Source organism: Poecile atricapillus, chromosome 1, assembly GCF_030490865.1.
Source record: "Poecile atricapillus isolate bPoeAtr1 chromosome 1, bPoeAtr1.hap1, whole genome shotgun sequence".
Classification (NCBI taxonomy): Eukaryota; Metazoa; Chordata; class Aves; order Passeriformes; family Paridae; genus Poecile; species Poecile atricapillus.
Window position 1 is genome coordinate 167,887,599 of NC_081249.1, and position 25,894 is coordinate 167,913,492.

Genomic DNA, 25,894 nt, shown 5'->3' on the forward strand with positions numbered 1-25,894 from the left:
GATGATTTCCCCAAATATATTAAAATAGAACTCAGAAAGACAAATGCCCCTGCTTGCAGAACTGACTCTGTCCTGCTTTGATTGCCAATCAAATTATGTTTCTTGCTCTGCTCTGAAGAAATACAATGGATACTCCCGGCTGGCAGAATTCCAGTAACTGCATATGTGCTGGGCAGCCTTCCTCTGTCATCCAGAGTACAGTTTTGCTTGTGGTCTGTAGGGAAATATTGCAATAAACTGATACAGTCTCATGGCTGAATTCTTATGTTACTTGTTTTATTGTGGCAAAATGCCAGTTTACTTGAGTGGGAATTATGCCTGAGTGGGAACAGCATCTAAGGACTTCCAGGTTTTAGGCATTTAGAAAGTAGAGCAAGGTATTAAACCATAGAGATATACTTTACTGTTCATTAAAGGAGACTTTTTTTTATTTTCTTCACTGAAATTTCTCCACTATACTAAAAATAACAAAAGTAAATGATGAATTTTTTCATTGTTAGTGATAATTTCCATGAATCACAATAGAAAGATCTCCCAGAGAATGAAAAAATACCTAAACCCTGAATCTGAGAAAATTCCACGAACAATGTTGATATTGTCTTGAATAAAGTTTCCTTTCCTTGAGCATTCCCAATTTTAAATTTATCTCTGTGAGGAAACTCACATATCTAAGTTACATGCTGTTTAATTCTATTTTATGCAAGCATAGCATGCTTTAGACTTTTTAATTTAAATATTTCAAAGAACCAATTTATGGCAGAGGTGTTACTTTCCTTCTTAAGTACATATTATGCATTTTTTATTACAATTTTGCTACAGCCAAATGTCTTAAAAGCCTGATTCACAAACCACTTCACTGCTCTTCAAGAGTACAAAAAAACAAAGAGTATACACTCAGTACGTGACTTACCTTTAGAAATGTTGTAAAGCCTTAGAAATTAGAGTAATTTAGACCTGGCTCTTATTTTTAGGTTTTGGAGTATTTTGGCATTTAGTTTGTTTGGTTTGATGACTATCATTTGATGTAGCTGTAGTTATTTAAAAATGCTGTCTCCATGACAGCCTTGTAAATGAACCTTTTGACTCATATGCATTCTCTTTCTTTTAAAAATAAATCTTATTCACAGAAAAAGTTTGCAAGGGAAAATACATACAATTTCTTTTACTACGGGAATACCATGTGGCTTAACCAATGGTTACTGCTGAGTAAAAGTGATTCTGACACTGTGTATTTCCATGTAATTCAGGGAGAAAATTGATCCATTAAATGATGACCCTCAAAACCGATACACTTCAGGAAATAAAAATGGCTTTTTTTAGAAGATCTGTGAAGGTTTAAAAGAACATCACAAACTTAGCTGCTAACAGAAGAGTGATTTGATATTTGTGATTGAGCACTCACTTCTGGAAAAAAATTGGTCATGGTGAATGGGTATGGCTCAAATCCTGAACTTCATAAGCACCTCTCTTGTAGATTTGTTACCCAGGATGCCAGGTTGAGTATTTATAAATCTCTGTGGTTCAATATCCTCTCTCTATCTGGCAGCAGCTGCATCAGTGGAGGTTATAAGGAACACCAGGACAGCAGTGTAATCTAAAATTTGTCAGGCCTTAGGTAGAAATTGACATAAATTTTGTGTTTAGAGAGCAGAAAACCTAACTTGAACTTTGCCTTCAGGACAAGCTAAACTAGTCTTCTGCTTGTCTCTGCCAACATGTATAATCTGCTAATTGGCCCACGTTAACTGAGGCATACCAATATTGTGCTTGGACAAGGCCTCCCCATTGATTTATATCCAGAAGTCTGATGAAGTATATGGATTGTTTTAATTAGATTGTGAATATTTTATCTGATATTATGTACATTTTTATACATGTACATTTATAATTAACTTACTTCAGTCCTGCCAAACTCCTGTTTTCAGGGTAACAAGTTGGGGTTTTTTTCTGTCATGTGTTTGCTGTTATCAGTTTCAATAATTTTTCTTTGTTTAATTGCTTTGATATTTCTTTTTCTTTTGTGCTGTGAGAGAGGACTTTGAATCTTTAAAGTAGTAACGGATGAAAGAGACTTTACATTCTACCATATATATGCCTCTGTAGTAGTTACTCACTATGTCCAAGCACAAGTTATTAATATTTTTTATTATATGCACCAGTCCATGTTCAGAGAAGCAATATTTCAGACAGACTGTGTCAATCATTGTTTAATATAAATGGTGAACATATAATATTAACAAAATATTATTAACTGAAATAGATTGATTTATCGGGTCTAAAAATTAATCAAAAAGTGTACCAACAAAACTACAATCATTAATTAACTGGGCCAATCTCAGCTGGTAACAACTGAGAGAGTTTAAGACATATTCCCAAGGTCATATGCTGAGGTGTTAGTAGAAGAGAGACAATCTTATGGAAAAAAACTCAGGAATTTGCTTTCATGACAATTTTGTGCCACAAGCAGAGACAAGGCTTTAACCACAAATGAAGACTTTATTTTGAGTGTGCCTGTGGAGTTTTCTTATGATTGAGTGTGCTTATGGGGTCCATTAAGAACATGTGAAGGAAAATGAAACAGACTTTTCTTATTTCACTAGACTACTGAAATTACTACATGTGGCTTTAGCTACCAGAGAATTAAAATAATTAGCTGCAAGCAGTCTCTAGTACATATGATAAGAAGCACAAATAAAATTGTAAATAAAAACCTGAATGGCATGTCAATAGTCAAAGAACAGTCAAAGAGAGGTGGCTCTGACAGAAATCATAAAAACAGAGAAAGCTCAGAAACCATCTGGAGTTTCAAAATTGGCACTCAGTAATTTGGTAGTCAAAAATCACAAAACTTGATCCATTTTAGGGTCTTGTCTGAAACTCTTAATTGTTTAAATTAAGAATTTATTAATTTAAATTTCTTCACTGATTGTGATTCTAATACCATTATCATTTTGTATCTAAAGTGCAATAACAACAAGCAATGTTGAAGGAAAATAAGCACCTAGGAGTAAGCAGTGGCAAGAGGACAAATGGGGAAATATAAAGTAGTTTGGAACATTAAAATGATGAGATTCTAGAATTGCCTCCAAAAGGGCCAAAAAAAGTGGGGAAAAAACCCAGAGAAATTTAATTTCTAAGAGAAAATTATTTATAGGGGTTGTATAGGGAAACTTACACTTTAGACTGACTCAGTTACATTTTTACTTAACATGGTCTGTTTATCTCTTCTCTTAAAATGTATATATTTTGAGAGCTGTTTACCTAAGCTCCAAGACAGTGCTTTTCTTAGTTAACATGGCTAATTTTCTTTCAGTCCTGTATCTAGAAAGATTTTTCATATCTAAACATCTTTTTGTTTTTCCCTGCAAATTAACAAATCATTTTTGTCGTGTGTTTTGACAGAGCAGTCTTGCTTACTGTCGTCAAAATAATTTTTAATATACTAGAAGGTTTTCATCATGCTCCTTCTTCATTTTTCTCTACTCTAAACACATTCAGTCCTTTCAGAATTTCTTTACAGCACCTGTTTTCTAAGATTCTTGCTGTTTCTGACACTTACTCAGATTTGGTCTATGTCTTGGTTAAATCAAGTGTCCTAGATAGACACAATTTATGTTGAGCATATTCCATTTCCAGTTGAGGAGAAAACTGTCTCTTCCTGTTGAGATATTCCTGTTAAAAATTCCAGGATGACGTTGACATTTGTTGCAGTACCAGCATTGGTTCCTTCTCAGATCAACTGTAATCCCCTCAGCACTACACCCAGCACTACCATGGCCAGTTATTGCTCACTGTAGATTTCTGAACATTTCTTTTTCCATCCCTGTATGAAGCAGTATTCTTTCTGGTTTTGGATAATTATTCTAATTTACTGAAGTTGGTTTGAATTTTAGGCTCCTTTTTGCTATTCCTCCCAGATTGTATAGATTTATTTTTTATTGTATCATGCAAGTTGTCAATAAAAACTGTAAGTATTGTTGGATTTGAAAAAACTTCCTTAGGGACAATATCCTGAGTATTGAATTGATCTGGTTTTTTTTATCAGTTTTTTTCTTCTCTGCAGTAATTCATTTTGATAATTTTTCCATTGGATTAGTCACTAATTATCCAAGTTTTCTGGATTACTCTTTTGTGAATTCCATTCTTCTAGTAACACTTTCTGGTTTTCCCTTGTTTTTCAAAAGACAGTAATTTCATAGTAACTTTCAAATTATTTTGCACATTCAGAACTAATCAGAATTAAATCTGAACTAACTTTCTCCTTAGGTGCAGCCTCCATCTAAATCCAAAGGTTTTAGTGCTGTGTTCCCAGGAAATGTTGAACAATTTGTGTCCTGCAGCATTGTTAATTCAATAAATTGTATCCTTATTGACACTTTTCCTGGGATTTCCTCTTTCTTCTCTTCACTAAATGTTCAATAAATATTAGATTTTCCTGTTTAAATTTTAGTGGTCAGAATTAATGAAATTTGGCCTCTCTGCTGTGTTATTAAATTAATTCATGAGTTTTCTGCATTATCAGTTTATTAACCCTCACCAAACCTAAATTAGCTTTGTAATTTCTCCTACTCTACATATAAATGATTGGTGTAGCTGCTCATGGTGAACACAAAAAGCCAATGGAAAGACAACCAGAGTACTTTGCTCCTTTTTAACATTACATCCTTCATATATGAGGGAAGAATCTCACCTATTCCCTGTTGCTACATTTGCCATTTACTACTTTAAAAGAAAGACAGGTGGGAAGAACTCTGGAGAAGAATCTTGAGAAGCATATGTGTTTGCTTCTGAAGGGCAGGTGCAGGCAAACATCTCCCTGGTATGAAATAATGTTCCAGAAATACTTACTAAACAGACAGTGTGGGTTCCGATCTGCAAGATGCTGGGTCACTTTCTCATTGCTGAGGTACTGTCCTTCTTCAGGATGGTATAGCTGACAGACTCCACAATGGAGCCTTAAAAAGCATAATTAGAGATTAGAATGAGCAAAGATTATGTAAATTGGGCCCTGGTTTTGGGTGTTATTAAATACACATTTTAAAATCGTTGTAGTATCATACTGAAGTAGTAAGATGAAAAGAATATTGAAATGATTGTACCAACTAAAATTGCTGAATCTGGGCTTCAAAAGATAAATTTCCTTGAAAGTAATCCAACCTTAGACACTTGGGAGCAAAAAAAAAAAAGAAAAAAACCCACTCCAAATCCCCAAATGCAACCTCACCTCCAGAACTATGCAATCTGTTTCCTTTGAAGGGTTTGCAAGCAAACAAGCGTTATTTTTGTGCTCGAACAAATGCAAGCAAAGAGTTTTAAACACCCTCCGAACTAAAGTGGACAAAAAAATATTTTTATTGCCCAAAAAAGACCAAAAAAAAAAAAAAAAGGGGGGGGGGAAAAAAAAGACAAGCAAGGTAAAACCTGACAGAATCCCTTTTACTTTACCTTACCTTCCTGCATCTTTTTAAAATTTTTAACTTGACGGTTCCTTAAGTAGTCTGGAAATTAAAAATTTTCCAGTAACTTTTTTACAGGTATATAGAACACTTACTTACTACTAAGAAGCTATTGCTTAAGAGATTCTCTTATAAAAAATACATGCAAGTTTTTCAGTAGTTTTAACCTCAGTTGTCTTCATAGAGAAAGTGCATCTTCTTGCACTCATCACCACTGTTTAGTAACAATGCTACTTTGAAGCAAACTGGAAAAAAGAACTCGCTAAACTTCTTCCTATTAAAGAATAATGTTAATTGGTTAGCGTATATAGAAGAAGGTTATATGGCCCATTGACTTTATATAGATTGAAATGCTAAGCAGGGCTAAGTAGAAGCATCAGTAGGGAATAGAGGGTAAGTGCTCATCAGTTTTATGTTCTCTTTCCTATTTACTGCTTACCCCTTACAGTGTTTTACAACTAGATACACAAAGTTTTCTTGGGTGCGTCATAAATAAAAATGTATTTTGGGGATTTTTTGGCTAGCCTGTGAGTTGTGAGGGAAATAACACCTACAAATAGGATGTTTATGGGCAAAAAGAGGAAAGGTATTTGCTAAGAGAAATCACCTGAGGGCATCCAGGCTAAGAAAGGGTATCACTCCTGAAAAAAAGCCATTTCAATGGAAAAAGATTGTAGGGGTTTGTAATGGAGGTGGTATCTGAGGATGTTTGCCAAATATGTCAGTTTCACCAGAGGAAAATGATGACAAAATTGAGGGTACAATCAAGGGACACCAACTCTTTCTTGCTTTAATGTAAATTAAGAAGTCTGGTTTACTGAAAAATTCAAAACAAAAAATGGAAGTGTGGTGATGTTGTCACTGTGTCCAAAGGAGTTGATTAGTTACAGCAATAATGAGTAATTGATTGCTCACAGAGTAGCATACAAAAAAATCTCCAAAAAACAACCAACCACCCATCCCAAATTCTTTTCTTCTGTAGTTGGGATAGTTTGGAGAACACAAGTGATGGGTTATCAGGACTCAGCTGGTGGATGGAAATGTTTGGAACCATGATAACTCAGCCTGCATGCTTTCACACATGTTTCCACTAGATTTATTGCTTCTTTACTTGAGCATAAAATCAGAATTAATATTTCTTATCCATACTTGAAAGACACTAATGATAGTCTAGGGACTGATTACAGTTCAGATTAAGATTTTCTACCACCTTCAGAAAGATAATGAAGCTCTCAGCTGAATATAAATATAACTCATCCAATGTGGAGTGTGGTTTCTGAATACAGGACTTTGTTGCCTGTATCCTACTGAATAAATTTTGCAAGACATTCTCGGACTTCTAACTGAGAACTTTTATGCAATATGTGGAGTCTGAGGTTGGAATTTTTCTTGTTATTGTCCACTGCAGAAAATAAAAAATAAAATTATAATTAAAGAATAACAGCCTTTAGGAAATACCTTATTTGATGTTTAAAAATTAGGCCTAGTTCTGGTCTCAGTGAAACTCAGTGATGAACTTATAAAAGCAAATTAACATGGACTCTAAATTTTTTTACCCTTTTAAAATAGAAAACCATACTCTGAAATCCCTCCTGCAAAAAAAAGTCTTCTAATGTTGGTTTGTGAAATTTGGGGAGGATGTAGCAATCCTAGCTACCCTAGGTTCACAGGCAGATTTTCTCATTCTGCAGTCAGTCCCCCATGAAGAAAGGTTTCATTCAAGCTAATCCAAGGAAGCTTTCTCAAAAAGAGCTGGCATTGGAAGTCCTGAAGGACCTGACACATAATAGCCATTTGCTGTCTCTAAAATGAAAGATACAACCGAGTTCAACCAATGCTTGGCTTTTCCCTGCAATCACTAGAGAGCGATTGTGGGGTACACACACAGCTGGTGCTAATGGCAGATTCCTCTCTCACTGCTCTGCTGGGAATCCAGCAGAGATGAATCCCCTGGAATTATGTGTTTTGCTGGTACAGCATTTTCCTTGCATCTAAGGAAACACTTCCTAAGTGTGCAAGGACAGATTGACTGGTGCTGTAATTTAAAAGAAGTCATGATCAAAGAAGAGGCACTGGTACATGGAAGTAACTTTCCTAAAATTAGTCACCTTATTTTAATCTCTGCTTGTATTTTTTTCTCCTTCTGTCTCTGTCCCTGCAGTAAGACTTCAATCCTTGTTGGAACTCCCCAGAGCTAAGTTCAGAAATCAGTCACTGCCTCCCCCAGCATATCCTGAGTATTTTTCCTCTATTCCTAACTTGAGGCTTGTAGTTTTGGCCCATAACTCCCACTAGAGTATTAAGGTGTACAGAGATAGAATCAAGACAAGAGGTAATTGATGTTCTTAATAAACTCCTAGTCTTACTGTTAGTGAGAAATTATTTTTTAAATTATTTTACTGTATGTCAAATATATAACATGTCGTACCTTGGTGTATAATTGTTGTTTAATTGGTGTTTTATTCCTTGCTTTGAAAATTATGTCAGGAATAAAATGCCAATATTTCTCTCGTAATTGACAGCTCGTTTCTGTCATATATTAAGGAGGATTAAAACATCAATTTAATGATTATAGTGTGACATTTTAGATATTTGACCCAAGCTTCAAATGATAGAACAACTTGTGGGTGGAGGAACTCTATTTCTCTTATAGAAATGATGTTAATTAGTTGCAATATTTATATGAGAAGAGGAATAAAAGAGAGAAGGGGAACTTGCCCTGTCAAAATGTTTGCAATTTAATATCAGTGTTTGGCAATTATTAAAAAGGCACAGACACAGAAAAGTTTGCAACAGTGGAAATATGATCAGTGTAGCAGTTGGTACCTGGAAATTGTTGGCTTTTGTCCACCAATCTTGTATTTGTTGAGTCCTCTGCTCTTTCAAGTGACAAAATTTGCAGCTTTTAACCCCTGTTGCATTCTCAGATGTAGGAGCTTACGACAGGTAAAACAGAACACATCCTCACATGTCTGCAGAAGGGATTTCATTTTCTACTTCAGTGCAAAGTGCTCATGGAAGTCTAATGTACCACAATTTGAGTAACTGAATCTTGCTGTCCAGGAAGAAAAACACCTATAAATCATAATCTGTACCCATTTATCTCTGAAGATGTTTGACTAGGAATTTTGCATTTAAAATGTCTGAAGGTAACTAGTGCAGCTTTCCTGATTTGTTTCAATGTTTGCCCAGTGTGAAGGTAGAAAATGATGACGCATGGGTGACAAGAAGAAATCATAGTAGACTTTTCATAGAAGATGGAGTAGATCTGTGTTGGACACTTCTGATGGGTCTGTCCAGCTGTCTGGGAATTACACCCAAATATTATTGCTGGTCTCCAAGCCAAGTCCAGATGTGACAGAAAGCTGGGGCTGATGCACTGATTTCCACTTGCTGCATTTGGAAAACCTAGTGAAATGGCAAAAGACTGGAATTTCTGCCCTGTGTTACAACAACATCTCAGTTCCCTTTTGTCACTTAAACTACTTGAATTCCAAATATTTCGTAAGTGCCAGCTGGTGATATTCTAGTTTCCTTTGTACTATTAATGTTTTACCTGCTTCTATATGTGAGCTCTTCCTCTGCCTAGATCTTATATTCCCCCACTTCCTTTCCTGTATTTTCTACCAGAGTGCCATAATCACCTCTGTCCCTTTCCCCAGATGGTCTTTGCATGGTAAAATCTCACCAGATTAAACCTTGCACATTACAACCAGTCTTAAAGATGTGGGGTTCTGTGCTATGTACACTGGAGCCAAACCACCCAAGTGTCAATTGCCTGTTGTTCCATCTCTTCAGCTTCTTCGGTGGTCTGCTGCTGTATGAGGAGCAGTGAGAAAAAAAAACCACTGCTGACAGTGGGTAATGATGAAGGTAAGATGAATTCCCTACCACATGTCTGATCCTCACCTATGTAGTAAGGTAAATTGTCCTTGCTCATGCAAGCAGCTCTACAGATTTGAACAGAAAGCACAGCTGTGTGGAGCCCTGTTTTCCTTTAGCATGTGATATTCCAAAAGCCTGATCCAGAGGTCACTGGAAACATTAGGAGTCTTTCCGTTGGCATAAATTATTTCTGGTTTAGGTGAACATGAATAAACAAAATATAAAGGGCATTCGAAGTTCTTATTTGGTAATTCTTATTGATACAATCAAGCTGCCTACCTGATCTAGAGTTGTAAATAAATGAAAAGCATAGCTGCATATTTTTTGAGTCAACCTCAAATGCTCCAGTTGCTTACAAACTGTAATCATTATTTTCAGACCAGCACTGAATTACCTTTGTTTCAAGAATATGTCTGCAGAGTTTAGTCTCACTGCAAGCAGTATTTCTGTTACCTAAAGCCCAAGCTGTAAATGTTTTGAGGTTCAAACAAGAAATTGCATGATTGGATGTGCTCCCCAAAGGCAGGTAGCTCATTGCAGAGATGCTGCAAGTCTCATACTCTAAGAATCATTCTGCTGTATTGCAAATGACACCTTTGTAAAAGACTTATAATTTTTCCCTGCAAAGAACTTACATTCTGAAGAAAGCTTGTCAAAACATAATTGTAATTATGTAGCACAATATTTTGTAGATTTAAAGATGTTTTAAAACTTATTATATTTCTGAAGCTTCCAGATTGGGAACTACAGAAATGTGTAACTACATTGCTTTTGTCTTTTTAGTTCTCACGACAATTGTTTAACATGTTTTGTTTCGCACCTGTACTAATCCTCTGGTTCTCCTCATAGCACTACTTTTCAATAAACTCTCATCTTTTAGTAAAGTCTTGCAGTATAGATACAACCTTGTGAACTCCACTAATAATGCACAGACTAAATCATCCCAGAGTTTAAAGACTGCTAGTTACATATCTTGCTTTTCCTGCATGTACATTGAAAAACAAGTGTCTAGATAATAGGAGGCAAAAATAACTAAAAAGAAGAGAGACATATCTCTAGTCTAAACAAAACAGTGTATTTTTAATTGAAATAACATTCAGTAGAACTGAACATCAAAACATTTAACTTTTTCAAAGTTTTCAGCATTAAAGAATTAAGATGAAACACAATTAGGAAACAGAAAACTGCAACATTGTAGAGGATGGTCACTTTTTGTATGTCATGTGGCTTTAAAAACAAGTCAGATAAATGATGATGCCATTAAAACTGAACTAATTAAAGAAAGCTTCTTTTAAGAACTCATTAACTGCAACCTCATTTGCATAATGATGCATATTAATTAAGTTTTAATGAATCTGAATTTGCACCAAGCCTATTCATGTTGGCTTTGAAACAAATTGAACAAATTAGTTAAAAGCTTTTTGGAATCTACTTTTCACACCAAACAGGATATGAATGCAATCATCTCCACAAAAAAGAAATATTTTTCTTTTAATTTAATTCAAAGGTATGCAGACCCATCTATTAATTATTTTTAAATGCAATAATTTCCACCTTTTCTTTGCAAAATCAACAGTATTACTCATTCTTGAGCGGCATGTATTATAAATGTATGTTGTGGGATAAAATCATTACAGCCAATTTATTGAAAATAAGGTGGAAACATTTGACTTCAGGGTGCATTTAGTTTACTTAATACATGGATTTCAATTTTGTTGGTAACCTTTAGGCATTTTGGCTGTCTGCAGAACAACCACTAAAACTGTATTTTTTATGTTGCTATCAATTTTTCAAGATATATGTAAAATACTAAATTGCTCTTATAATACCCATTTCCTAATGTAAGATTTCACAGCATCATAAGTCTTATAAGTATTATAGGAAAAAAATTATATGCTTTTAAAAGCTACATGTTCTTGCTTTGGTGTTGTTGGATCTTGTTTCTTTTTTTTTTTTTTTTCCATACACACAGGCATACACACACAAGCAGCAGAATCCAATTTTAACAAGTTTGCTTTCAGCTCATAATAAAAACCAGAATTACAGCAGAAACACTATTGATTTCCTTATACTCCATTGTGTCTTCATCAAGAATGAAGAGATTTATGTAATTACTGCTCCATCTTTTGTTGCTAGAAAGCACTTTTTTGTAAGTCAGCAGATACAAAGGCTGGAATGCTTTTATTGTTGAGATTAAAAGATCATTTTTTTCTCTTTCCGTTAAACTGTTTTTCTGTGATAGGTTCTTCAGGGAGGCTGACAGTTAGGAAGATTCTATACACTGAAACCTCACAGTTTTAACATAATTTTTCCAGCATTTTATCTTGTCACCTTCTTTTCTTATTTAAAAAGCAACCAAAATACACTGAACACCACCCTCCCAAACAAACTCCTGTCTTTAAATCTCTTTTGTTTCATTGTCCATGGTGGTATCCCCTGCCACTAAGCTGATACCAATGCAGATTTCCTGCAGTAAAGTACTTTGAATCCTTTTATACTTACTGGTACAAATTACAAGAAGTTGTATTATCATCTCCTAATGATTTTACGCATTAGTTTTCATTCCCCTTTCATCAACACTCTATCTTTCCTATTTGTTAATAAACTTAAACATTTAATATGTGAGAGATTTGAGGACTGTGTTCTAGAATTGTGTTTTTGGTAGTGCAAATCTCTCCTGAGCGTCCATTCCCCTAGTGGGAAATATCTATTCTGTAAAAGGCAATGAACCAATGCCAAGATTTTAAGGAATTGCAATACTGGATTATGGAGGCAAAGAAATGCCTGGTTATATTGTGGTTATTTGCTTCACAACTAATGAGGTAATTGTATGGAAAACTTTGGAGTAGAAGAAAAAGATTTTAGATCACAATTGTGAAACTGGGAGAGACTCACTTTGATTTTCTTCACATTGGTTATCAAAATTTCTACTATATAACCCTCAAATTTGAGAAACATATTGTCTTAAATTGTGTCATTTGTCCAGGGTAAATATGTCATCAAGGCTAAGAGAAATGTAGACTTCTCTGTGATTTTGAAGGCAATTATTATATTCTACAATCACTTGAAAATATTCCCCATTTTTGATTTTTTTTTTAAATTCTTGTACTTTTATAGTGTACTGTAACTTGAAAACAAAATGAAGCTGTTAAATATTTTAAGTACCATCTGATTTCCAAATAGGAATAAATTTTTATGAGATCACAACCTGGAATAAAGAAAAAGAATTGCTCTAAGTTATAGAGTCATAATTCTTTTGAATTTTAGCATCCTGGATTAACCAGTGAACATTAACACCATTATAATAACCTATAATTAAAAAAATAATAGAGGCAGTTGGGACCTTCCATTATGGTCTCTATTTAAGCAGACAGATATCATTACAGATAATAGTTTTATATTTGCCAGAAATGCAGTCACCCTAACCTATAGGCTGCTACTGTAACCTGTCATGTAACCCATTGCTTTGGATATTACACTTGAATATTCATGTTTCTGGCCTTAAAGAATTTAAGCTTCTTCGAGGCATAAAGCACAATTTGCAAGGGATGTTTGCTTTGTTCAAGATTACTTTTAATCTTATTTATCTGATTGCAGGAGGCTTTTCCTTGGGGAAGTGTTTTGTGGATTTTCTTTTTTTTTTTTTTTTTAATACAAATTTAGTGTGCCGAGCTGGTTTCTTTTGGGGGAATTTTGACAGAAAGTGTCTTCCTTGGGGGAGGTCAAGAGTCATTGGTATTAAACTAGACAAGCTGGTAGTGCAGTGTTAATGGAAATGGAAAGCAGATGTTTGGTAATTAGGGGAGATGTGAATGACAAGGCTTGAGAGGTACGGTACATGCGCTGGCTGGCACAAAGCAGCTGTTGTTACCGATTTCACTGTCAGAAATGTACACAAGTCAGACCATCCCCTGTGAGTTTGCCATAGCAGTGACAATTAGAAAAAAAATGTATTTGATTAAAATAAGTAATATATCATACAGAGCAATTTTCATAACATTTAGGAATGGCCCGGGTTAAAGTCCAGGAAAATGATCTAGATGTAAATGAAGCTTGGTGAATTGACAGTCCTTAAAAGTAGTCAAAGTCAGGATGAGTATTGACAATTGAGTCTAAAGCTCTTTATCTCTGTTTTTTCCTGAAAGAAAAGGAAATAATTTGGTCTTCTGAAGGGTAGAAAAGATAATACTGGAAAATTGAAAAGTAAGAAATAAATTCATTTTTCTAATAATACTATATTTAGCAGAGAATATTCCTATTTTTATTTAAGATGTGTTAATTCATTTATTTAAAAGAACTTTCATTAGTTTTTTATTCATTTTCTATTAACAGAACTTTTGTCCCTCTATTTGTTGTGAATTGTTTAATAAAAATTCTATGGAATGATTTTTTACCTTTTATATTTTTTTTAACTATCAGAAAGCAACTCAGTTGAGATGGACCAGCATAAACTTTGATAATAATATAATTATTATAGCTGATCCTACATAGATCTTCCCCATCAATTTAAATGAGAATTTTACCTTGTTTGCATTACTCATCTTCAAAAACGCCTGTGGTAAGTGCTGAGCAAATGTGAAAAAGTCATGTTCTCTCCCTGTTTTCACTAGATTCAGCATATTTATACCAGGATGGAAGGGCTCTCGTATCCATCATCAAAAAAGACTGGGCTCATCTCAAGTTTACTGGTTTTCATTCTTCCACCATTTGAAGTCTGGGGTGTTGCAGGCTGCATTACAGGAACAAAAAGGTCCCACCCTTCCAGACACTGAGCTATGCCCCATCCATCAGTGCTGACTGCCCAGATAAAGAAAAAACCCTCCTTTTTCTTTAGTGTTGAGAGGGAAATTCGAATCTTCTTTCCTCTTGGTGGTGTTTTCCCCTTATGATAAACCAAGCTATTATTTTCAAAGTAAAATTCTGGTGATAATTTCCAGTGTCCACATATGCCTGCAGTACTGGTTTATAAAGCACTTTGGGGAACACTGGATGTGAAAGATTTAGCAATAAAATTTACATCTTTTTATGAATAAATTATATTTCAAGAATTCATTTGATAATTGTAGAAATATAATGGGCAAAAAATAATAGAGATGATACCTTGATGCATGGTTTTTGACTTGGTACTTGCATAAGGAGTATCTGAATTAGATCTTTGTATACTTGCAATTAAAACTAATTATGTTTAAGTATGTCTTAATTCATTTGTCCATTTGTGAATGAAACTTTCTTCCCATCCATAGTAAAGACTATTAAAAGTATTAGCTTTTGTAAATGGGATTTACAGATTTTACAGTATTTTTTATTTACTCTAGAAAAAACTTTCCTCTCCTTGATGCATACACACATGCACCTATGTGCACACATACTTCCCATGTACTAATGTTACCATTTTATTTAAGAGATCTCCTGGGAAATAAAAACAACAACAAAAAAATCAATAGAAAGAAACAATCTCTTCTTTGAGGAAAGGCTCATTTGTGAAGTTTGTTATAGCATAAATTTTAAGTGACACTAAAATACATTCCCTGAGTTGAAAATAATCACTTTTCTTTGGACATGTCAAAGAACACAACGTATTTCCAATCGTAGACATTTGAATTCAGATAGAAATTGCAACCTCTACTTTTAAATTACTTAATTCCTTATTTTAGTTTTTCACCTTCTTCTGCTGTATAATTTTATGTTATCATGTAGAGGAAAATTCTGCCTTTATATTTGCCCCTGTAGCTTCCATTAATATGAATGGCCTTCTGTATCTCAAATAAAAGTCAAATTTTGGTCAATACTACGTAACATTTTCCCTCTTATGTGTTCAGCAAAATGCAGTTTTAATTTAAAAATAAAAGTGGTTTCATTACACCTGAGTGAAGTATACATAATTTCAGGCTGGTGGGTCAAAAGCAAAAGCTCAAATGCCTGGCGAGTGGTAGGACTGGTTTTTTGTTCAGTTAATGACAATTTTGCCTGAAAAATACTTCACTATTGGATGTTATAGGACTGCCTTTAATATGGGTGTGCTTTGTTAAGCCAACTGAACAATGGAATCAGAGATTACAACTAGAAGGGATGTTAGATCATCTAATCTTCAGTGTACCCTATAATCCCTTTTTAAATATATCTACAGATGGTGTTTTAACACCTCTTCTTAGTGGTGGTTTAGCTGTTGGATTGTTCGTACTGCTGACTAAGCTTATTTCCTTTTAATTTTGAGGAGTTTACTTAAAGAATTATTGGTCAAATTGAAATTAATTTTGAATAAGAATGAAATCAGAGCTAGAATACAGCAAATTGGATCCAAATCCTCCCTCTCTAGTCATGAGAGCAGAAATTCTGAGATCAGATCTTCATGAAGTGTAAATTGCAGAGCAGTGGCACTGCATGTGAAGATGTTGTATGATGACAGAACTGGAGAAACTGGTTCCATGAAAACAGCACAGCTGCTGACAGCTGTGTTTGCAAAGACATTTCTTGGAGATGCTGTGTTAGCAGTGTCTGCTGTGGGAGAAGAGACAGGGAGTGGATGAGAGTGTTTGAGAAGGGGGTCCGTGACTGATCTTGTCCTGCCTAGAGAGCTATGGGTACTGCTTACAGGTCTTTAGACTGCAGCTTTTACTATGGCCTGATCTCATGGCCAGCTTGGGTTAGGAAGAAGGCAACTCAGTTCTTTAATTCCCTAGGAAATTTCTCTGTGACAGAGTAATTAGTGAAGATGCACAGGACGTTTTCTTTTGGCATCAGTGTATAATATAGTTTTTGGTTATTTAGACTATTTTGGTACCATAAAATCAGCCATGACAAAGGAATGAAAGCTGATATTTCAACACTGCCAGTGGTGTTTCTTAGTAATCTCTCGAATTAGAGAAGTGTTCAGACTGAGTAGTTGGCTTCTGTATATGACATTGCTTCTACATCTGTTTAATACAAAAACAATTAGAATTTAGAAATACAGTCAACATCATTTCTAGAGGAGGGGGAAAACCAGGGGAATTGAAACCTTCTGCTTTTAGATCATTATTGCTGTTCTGTAACTAAGTGTTCAGCTGGTGAAATATGAGTGTTGAAGTCACTGACTGAAGATTCATTCCTTTATTTCTTGTCCTCATAAGGGCCAAGACAGGCTTTGGGTTTTCCTGTGAACATAGGGCACATGGATTAGGATCTTAGTGCTGTGGTTTGGAAAGAAGTAAGTGATGAAAAGGATTCACAGTGAGGCAGGTGCCAGGACTTCATCCATCACACATTAAACAAGTCAATGAAAAATACTGAAATTATTCACGGGATGTTTTGTTCGAAGGATTTGGGTGGGAAGTGGAAAGAGGAGGGGGCTATGTAGAGCATATGGAGTGAGATGTGCCTTACTATTGAGAACTGGACTCTGACCCTGCTTTTAGCTGATGAGTTGGAAAAAGGCCAAAATGAATATACTGAATTTTGAAAACAATTGCTCTGGTCAATGATAATAAGTGAGAGATTATTTTCAGTACATTATCTGCCTAGCAATGTTCTTTTTAATTGTTGCTTTGAATTCATTCTAGCTACTTTTAACAGTGTGTTGCTTCAGTTTTATTGGAACCAAGCATACATATATTTCTTGAATTTTGGATTAATGTTTTTATACCTAGTGGGAACCAGAAAAAAAAAAAAATCCTTTTTTCTCCCTTAAAAACATATTTAAAATTTGATATGTAAAAAGGAAAACATAAAGAAATTATTCTCTCTTGGCTCCTACTGCCATATAAATATGGTATAGTTACTTGATTTCTATAAGAATTAAACTCAAATGTTTTAAAATGCATGCAAATTCTTGCAGAATATATATGAAAAAGTCACTATAACTGTAGAAGCACTTCTGCTCCCTTGATAAATGGGACTTCTAGACCACACTTTATTGAGTCTCAGATTTTTAATAATTTGAATCCTGCAAGATTTAATTCTGCATAATTCTGGCTGAAATCAGCTTTTGATTGAGTTGTAATGGCTGTGTTATTGTAAATATCTCTTCATGCTAATGTTGTGCTGGAATTCAATAATATTTAGATGAAATTTCTAGCCTCAAGCAGTGTGGAAGCTGGATTTAGAAAGCCTGAAAGTTTGTGTCAAAAAGTCATTTATTTTTGGGAGGCCATAACATGCACTGTAATAAATGGTCATCCCAAGGTCCAATTTAAATATATACAGTAGAAGAGAGAACAGTTTACACCCTTGAGCTGCTGGACTGAATAGTATTGATTGAGCAGGATTTTGTAACCTTAAATGATTTTGTACTGTAATCATCTGCAGTGAGAGTAGAGTTGGTGACACCAGAAGAGTAGGAATAAATCATGCTATCAGAACATGCAGCCTATAGCCTGTTGCATTGTACTCTGATGTTATAGCAAAAATAACCTGTCTCCCAAAACCCCTTATTCCAGATGAGGCTCTTTGGTTACATCTTTTTGCTTCTCAGCCTGGAAAATGTTCTGTACATGCAGGGTACATTTTTTAATTTTTTTTTTTTAGTGCTTATATAGTTTGTATTATTGTTTTCATTCTGTGTAATGGTGGAAAACCTTAACACTTGTAAGGGATTAAAAGAACAAGTTCAAAAAGTCCAACCAAAATTACTGAATATTTTAAGAAGTATTTATAAGGGGGAAAAGAAAGAAGTCTGAAAATTGTCTGAAAAGGAAAAATCCATGGGATTCTAGAAATTCTAGAAAATTGGGATATTTTACTCTACATGCACAGATATTTATTCTCACACACATCTGCTTTAGAGTTTTGTGTCCCATTATGAACTGTGGGGCTCCAAAGGGACATGGTTCCCTGATTGACAGACAATGGCCCTCCTTTATGTAAATTGTGCCGAAAGAATAAACATTTCCTATCAAAGTCCTAAGTTTTGAGAACAATAAATACATGCTGTGCATACATGAACACTGAGAAATCTCATCTCCTTAGTATGTATACAAAGAATAAAGACAATCAAATATGTAGGAGCAGAGTATGTTTACCAGGTAGAATCCTGGTCACTTGACATCAGTGAAGCTCCCACTGATTTTTCTGGAGTTGCTCTCTTTTGTCCCCTAAATTCTTACTCTTAGTGTTTAAAAAATAAGATATTTTAATTTAAATAGTTGAGTTTTTTTAGATTTTTACAAAAAAAAAGTACAGATTTCCTGACACAATTTTTTTTTAAGGTTTGCAGTTCATTGCTTCAATTAAGACCACATATTTTTGTCATCAATTTTTTCAGAATATATATTGAATATGTCTCAGAGCACTCCTTTCCAAGTGGGATTTTTTGCTTTTAACAAACTTAGTTCAGATTTTAGGCTCCTCAGTCAAATATCATGTATATGAATTCATATATGTCACTACCTGGCTTGCTACCCATCAGAGAAGTTCTTATTTGTTATTAAAAAGATGTAAAAATTCTCTAAACATTTTCTCAAGTTCAGATACAAAACCTGACTCAGCAGCAATACTCATCCCATCAAACGTGGGCAAAACCTGGATATTTGTGGACATACCTTCCCTGCAATCACTGCTCTGACATATCCACTCAGCTTCAAGCAGGCTGCTTTAGCTGCTGCTGGCTGTAGAGCTGCAGCAGTGTGCAGCTTGGCAGGGTCTCTTCAAATCTGCCTTGCAGACCTCCAGGCTATTAGCAGCATTGAGGCTTGGCTAGGTAAACCAGATCCATCTGAAAGACTGTCAGAACAAGGACTGCAGTCCAGATCTGTGCTTCAAATAGCAGCTAGCTTTAGTCCAGGCTTTTTTACTGGATGAGATGTCTTCCATGTACATTTATTTAAAGGGCTTATAAACTTAGAAACTATTGAGTAAGTTGATGCTCTTGCCCAAACATTTTGATTGATTTGATTGAAAAGCATATGAAGAGATGAAAGACAAATTTATCTTCCTTGTAATGGGTACAAATATCTCAGATTAAAGCTGCAGTTAATATTGCAAGACATCAGGAGAGAGTTTGCTTCTGCTGTGTAACTTAATGGTGGAGAAGGAAAGTCACTTCTATTTACGTAGTGGTCCTAGAATGGAAAAAAAAACACAACACTTAGAACTTCTGTAGACAATGCCAATTTAGAAAGATTATCCTTTCTCTGTTTTACATGCACTCCTCTTAAAACCTGAGGTGAAATTTATTTATCAGCTTTGGTTGTTTGGTGGGGGTTTTCTGAGCCAGCTAGTATCTAATTTCCTTCTTTTCCTTGCTTTTCCTTGCAAGCAAAAGGTGAGACTCGTTACAAGACTTATCCTAGTTCTTATTCCCTGTATCTGTTACTCAGCCCTTGCTGATTATTTTTGCTGTATCAAGCTATAGTACATTAAAAGTGCTCTCCTCTCAAATGAAATGTCTTACAATTTAAATCTCACTAGGAGTGTCAGCATTGCCATGGGACAACTCCATCTTCCCAAAGCAAACAAAATTGACACAGTTGATTTGGTGTATAAATGTCTGCAGCTTTATTAAATATGCATTAAAGTGCAACAGTCATAAATTACATGCACTCAGCTCACTCAGAACATAATGTGTACAGCTAAATAACTTTCTGACTCTACAACCTAAGCAATAAGACCGACCTAAAGACAGACGGGATGCTGAAAGTCAGTTCCCTAAAGTGTTTGCCATCAGAGTATCATTTTATCATGCTGTTAAGCATCTCACCTCTCTTGTGTGGTGTATATATGAGTAGGGGAGGGAGGGGAAGGGGAAAGTGAGATTTCTGTGTTGCTTTTACTTTAAATTATCCATTTCATTTGCTTATTTTCACCTTTCTTGACATGAAATAATGGGCTGTTTGCTTCTTTGGTATTTCTGTTTGTTTCAGAGAAAGAAAATACTGTCAAATAAAGAAATATTTGCTGATTCTAATAATTCTAATTTATATATTATATATATAGTAATTTTATCATATGATGTTAATATCTTTCAAAAGTTTATCATATATAGGAGTAACCCCTTTCCTTTAAAATCATTTTCCTGTGGGGATATGCCCCAATTTCCTTTTTGTATGTACTTCTCCACCAGAGTGTATTCTAGGAAAGAATGATTTCTCAGCATGAAACAAAAGGGACATTGTTTTAGAGAAGACAGAATGTAATTACTTGCGTTACTGAATACATGCCTATTATACAGTGAAGTGTCATGACTTGTTGATGTCTGCATATACTGGAGTACATTTCCAAATTTGATCTGAAACCTGACTTTAATGGTCTTTCTACCTCTCAATATCATGATTTTTCAAGGAGGATGCAAATTGCACTGATAACATTAACAATTATACTTTGTAGTACCTGTATTATACTGAACTTCTGATGAGTGACCAATGTCAGCCCCAATCACTTCCTGATAGTGCTCATATATAAGCATCAGCTGGCCATGGAGAGAACTGTACATTGCAGCCTTCCCATTGTCACTCAATTGAAGTTTTTGGTAGCTTGCTGCTTGTCTTATGCTTGTTTGATTATGTCTGGTTTGATTTTATTTTTCTTATAACACTGTATAGAGCAGAAAGAAGATTTAGTTGCCTTCTTCTGCTTCTTCTGACTGAAGTCCTCTCAAATGTCCATAGGATCAGTGCCCTTTTTTAAAAAAAATATTCCTTTGCAAAAATAGCTGGAACATTTATAAGGAACTAGTTTGTATTATGAAAAACAAGATAGCAAGACATTAACTTTCTGACAATATCTCTAATTCGTGTTTATTTTATTTCTCATTGATTTATTGCCATAAGTCTCTTGGCTCTCTCCCAAACATCTCCTGGCAACAGAGTCAACCAAATTAATTTTGTCCAAGAAAAGATCTACTATGGTAAGTTAAAGTCTGTCTTTATCATCTGCTTAATGATCTCTTGTGTGCTGCACTATACTCACTTTATTTTCCCTTGCTTGATAAATACAAAAGGAAAATCTTGGGGTACATGGTAAAGCTATGACCTCCAGCTGCCTTTTGAGAGCACCTTTAATCTTTCATGAGCTGTGGCATTGGAAAGAGTCCTTCCTGATGAATTTTTGTTCTTTATACTCTATAGATTAGTTTCTTACTTGTCTATTTCTGTTTCATAGCTAATCCTTGTTTAACATTTACAATTTCCTGATTACATTGCATAATACAGAGTAATTTGTTTCTTGTGGCTATTACTAGCTGAATTTAGATAACTCCTGTGTTCTGAAGTGTGAGTTGGTCCTGCAGTTTTAACTATATTTCTTAAGTAGTTTATTTTTGACCTCTTAACATTTAAAACTTTGTCAATTTTTTTCTAATTGCAAATCAAAAGAAGTGATCCCCCTTTAAACATTAAGGAATAATTTTTAGCCCTTTCTTGTTCTTCTGACTGCTTCTAAAATGAAGAAAACACATTATATCATAGCATACATTTCACACCTTATGCTGGAAATATAGATAGTCTAGAGTTTATTTTAATCTCTGGTTGATTGTTGAATGGATAACACTACTTAAAATTAAGTCCTTACCAGTTACACAATGACAATAACGATAATATTAATAATTTCATAATTCAATTTTAATAACTTCAGCAATGTGATGTCATTTTAGCTACCTATGCATTATTCTTTACTTGATATACCAAGCTACCATCTCTGTTTCTATTTGTCCAGACTTAGTGAAGCACAGTTTTCTCCTCATGAAACATAACTGGTAATAAGTAAGTTTTTGCAAATTTTTTGTTGCTCCACTAACACAGATGCTCTCTGCATAATGGCTGGCAAATTGGACGAAATATTCCAATGGTAAGAAAAATAGTCTCTGTGGCTTCTGACTATTTTCAAATTCTTTTATTGCCAGCACTGTGCTTTACAACCCTTCAGCTCACAAAAGTCTATCTGTAACTATGTGAACAGGGCATGCAAAAGGGTATTCTCTGAGAGATGACCCAAGAAACAATTTGTAACCATGATAATTGCAACTAATCCTGAAACATGTATCACTGGACTCTTCACAAAATACATGCACTTATGAAGAGTTTGCAGTGGTAGAAAAACAAAACCACTGTTTAAGGAACAGAATTTTTCTCAAAAAAGAGTGGCTTATGGATGTATATAAGATGATTTCAGACAAAATATTTTCCGACCTTGACTGTTGCCAGAAACATGGCACTAGTGAAGCACTAAATATATTAAAAAAATTAAAACATTTGCAACAGATCCTTCACAATTAGACTTCAGCACATGATAGCCATTGCTGTTCATATGATAGCCATTGCAGTCAGGTCTGAGAAGGCAATGACATCCCTTGGGACCAATAAGGCTGGCAGTCACCTTTTTATCCTTGTTTAGAGTGTGTGCTTTGTGGTGGGAAGAGGAACATTATTTGACTAGAAGTTATATCTCCTATATGTACCACTGACCTGATCTTTTTCCTTGAAAAGAGTTTCTCAGATAACCTTTGCTGAGTTCTGTAACATTCTGACCAATCAATCCCTATTGTCCAAAAATCTGAGAGAGAGAGGAGAGAGAGAATTCTTTGTATGCAAGGATGCATAGCTCATGTTGTATCAAACTGTTGAAAATGAAGCACATTTGCTACACAACTGTTATGATTATCTCCAGGAAATATATACCTTTTTTTCCTTTTTTATTCTTGTAACAATAGCATTACAACCTACATGATATTTTCCAGAAAATCTGTGTGCTCAGACATGGCAGAGTTGAATTATTGTCCTGCTCTTTAAAGAGCTAATAAACTCGTTTCATGTATGACGTGACAGAGAATGAATTCAGGAGGGAGAAATACATACAGCTACATTCAGGCTGTTAGATAAGTCTGAATACGATTTTGGGCCCAGAAAAAAAGAACACTATCTTGCTCCTACTATTGTGAGATACTAGCCAACTACCTATGATGAAAAAAGAAAATATAAAATTTTGTAATTGCATACTTCAGCTTTGTAATTTGGGTGTGCCTGAAGGAGGCCCTGTGGAACATAGCTGCATATATAATCCCATTTTCAGCATGGTTGTTGACATGGTAGTGAGCAAATCATTCTGATTGCTGAAACTTGCAGAGTGACAGATTACCGATGAAATATGCTTCAGATGGAAAAATAAACAGGTGTGAAAGTTAAGTGCAGGATCCATTTCAATGGCCAGAGGTAGTTTTGTGTACCTAGGAACAAAGAAGTGTAGGACAAAGTTGTGTGAGAAAGAACTTCAGCAAGGATTTATTTGTGAATATTCTTGTGTGCTCCACTCTTAGTGAAGTGCCATGGTTCAACATGCTAATGGTACCTTCAGGGGCCAATATAGAATTTTTTTAGAATAATGGAATACATTCATTTTATATTTGATACAAAAGCAATAGCTCCTGAAATAATGTATCCACTCCAGATATTCATGATTAGAAAGAATACTGATATATGGAGACCTTGAGATAAAAACCGCTACAGGATTGGTTAACATAATGAAAGACACCTCTTACAGAAAGAAAACTTGAAGTATTTCAGATTGGTTTAGATATGTGTTTGGGAAATATGACAGGAATTCTTGATTTATTGGGTACAACTAGAAAAAAACCCCTGTAATTGTTAATAGCTGAAGCTGGACAGAAGATGACAAAGAATTGCATGCCCTTCATCAGCAAAGGCACTCAGTCCCAAAATAATTTTCATTGTAGAAGACAATAAACCAAGCAGGAATATTTGTTTAAAGATTATTTGTGAATCTAGATCAGCAGTTATGTAGCTAAAGTAGAATTGAATGTTAGAAAACATTACTATATAGAGTAATTTTTTTAAAGTGGAAAAATTGTGAAGCAAAGATGATAACCAGAACAGATATCATAGAGTAGCCTTTGAAGGTAGTTATTTTCTTTTCTTGAAAATATTAAACTAGTGACTATAATGTCAAAGCAAGTCACATATCATTACTGAAATACTGAAACCTATGTTAATGAGCACAATGTAGTTTCTGCTTGTGGAGACTTTCCACTGATTTATCAAACCAGTAAATGCATGCTTATCTTTTTTGTTATATTGGTGCCAGAATATCTAGATAAACAAATGAGGAAAAATGTATAGTGAATAATAATTTTAACTATTTAAAGTGGCACAGATATGATGAGCAACAAAATTCTTAGATTTTTTTTGTAACTGGGACAAAGTTCCTGTATTTTAATTAAGAACTAGCAGTTTCTTGAAACCACTTACAACCAGCTTCCATAATTAGGTGCTGCAGCACCTAAACACCTTCAAATTCTTTTCCTGAATCTTGCCAAATTTCCTGAATGTCTTACAATTATTCGTTCCTTGAGTTCCTTGATGAATTAATGGAAGATCGTTAAAAAAGCCAGATTTTGGAAGGTTTTCTTTTCTGATATGTCATTTTTTTTAACTAAGGATTGATTTTGCTGCAATACATTCTTGGGCTTGAATAATTTCTCAGCTTGGTTCTCTAATTTAGTCCTTCTGATTAGTCCTTCTAATTTAGTCCATTCGCTAACTTTCATACTTTTCTGCATAACAGGGATGACTACAAGGTAGATTTTTTTTGATCAAAGGCAGTTGGACATTTTTCTGTGCTATTCTGGGGGGAAAGAGTCCTTGGACTGCATTCTACAAATAAGATTTTTCATAAAGAGGAATGCTGCCCACTTTTCACTAAGGCTTCCATGTTTGTATTCTTTAAAAACATAGTTTAATATTTGTATATTTTCATAGGAATTGTGTAATGTGTAGCATCTTGTTTCCACAAAACCCCTGTGGAGACAATAATAAGATATAAAGCTGCAATTACATGTATTATATGGGATCGATTGGACTAGCTGGGAACACATACCTGCATTTAAAACAGCTCAACCTGATTTTGAGTGCCCTTGATAATAAAATTTCTATCTTTAGCCTTTTTCATCAATTGATTTCTGTGTACTCTATCATTTAAGGTTTCATATTCAAAAGTGTACTGAGAATGAGTTTCAAAATAATAAAATCCCTGTAGCACGGGTTATGGTGAATACTTCTGAAGTTGATGTCAAGGGGACACTCAGATGATATAACAAATCAGGCCCATGAAGTTGCTGCCAAGAAAGTCAACTTCTTCACCTACATAGGCAACAAGCTGCTCTTGCATTCTGCCTTTGTAATACTCTCCTCTCTGTTTGGCCCTTGTAATGCTTTTTCGCCCTGCTCAGATTTTTGTGGATTTGTATGTTTTTCAGATAAATCTTCTTCAGAAAAACTGAAAGCAATAGAGATGCTGCTTGCAGTGGAGCTTCCCAGAAAAATCACCATTCACTTTTAGTCAGAAAATACAGTTATTTTTCTGTGTTAGAGAGAGATTCCCTTGAGTTTTGCTACTCTGAGTAATATGGGAGAAAACATTCCAAATACTTGTAATTGGAAATAAGGATAAACAAAACATAGCAATATTTTGAGAACTGATTCTCTGAGATACTTGATGGAGAAAACCAAACATAGGGCCTGACGCTCTGGATCAGAGATGTGAGCATTTTGCTCCCAGGTCTGTTGCTTATGTATTAAGTACAACGGTATCAAACTTTGGTCTATGTTTTGGTGAAAATATATTTTTGTCAG

At 34.8% G+C, this 25,894-nt stretch overlaps 1 long non-coding RNA gene across 3 annotated transcripts in view; it reads left to right on the forward strand.

The window, feature by feature from the left end:
- Positions 1-25,894, forward strand: part of LOC131585475 (uncharacterized) — a 97,297-nt gene that overhangs the window by 18,911 nt on the left and 52,492 nt on the right. For 2 of the 3 annotated variants that reach the window (XR_009278954.1, XR_009278956.1), the window contains exons 2-3: positions 9,119-9,329; positions 21,083-21,159. This is a non-coding gene — a long non-coding RNA (uncharacterized LOC131585475). The remainder of the gene's footprint in view (positions 1-9,118; positions 9,330-21,082; positions 21,160-25,894) is intronic. The other variant, XR_009278957.1, reaches the window with a different exon arrangement.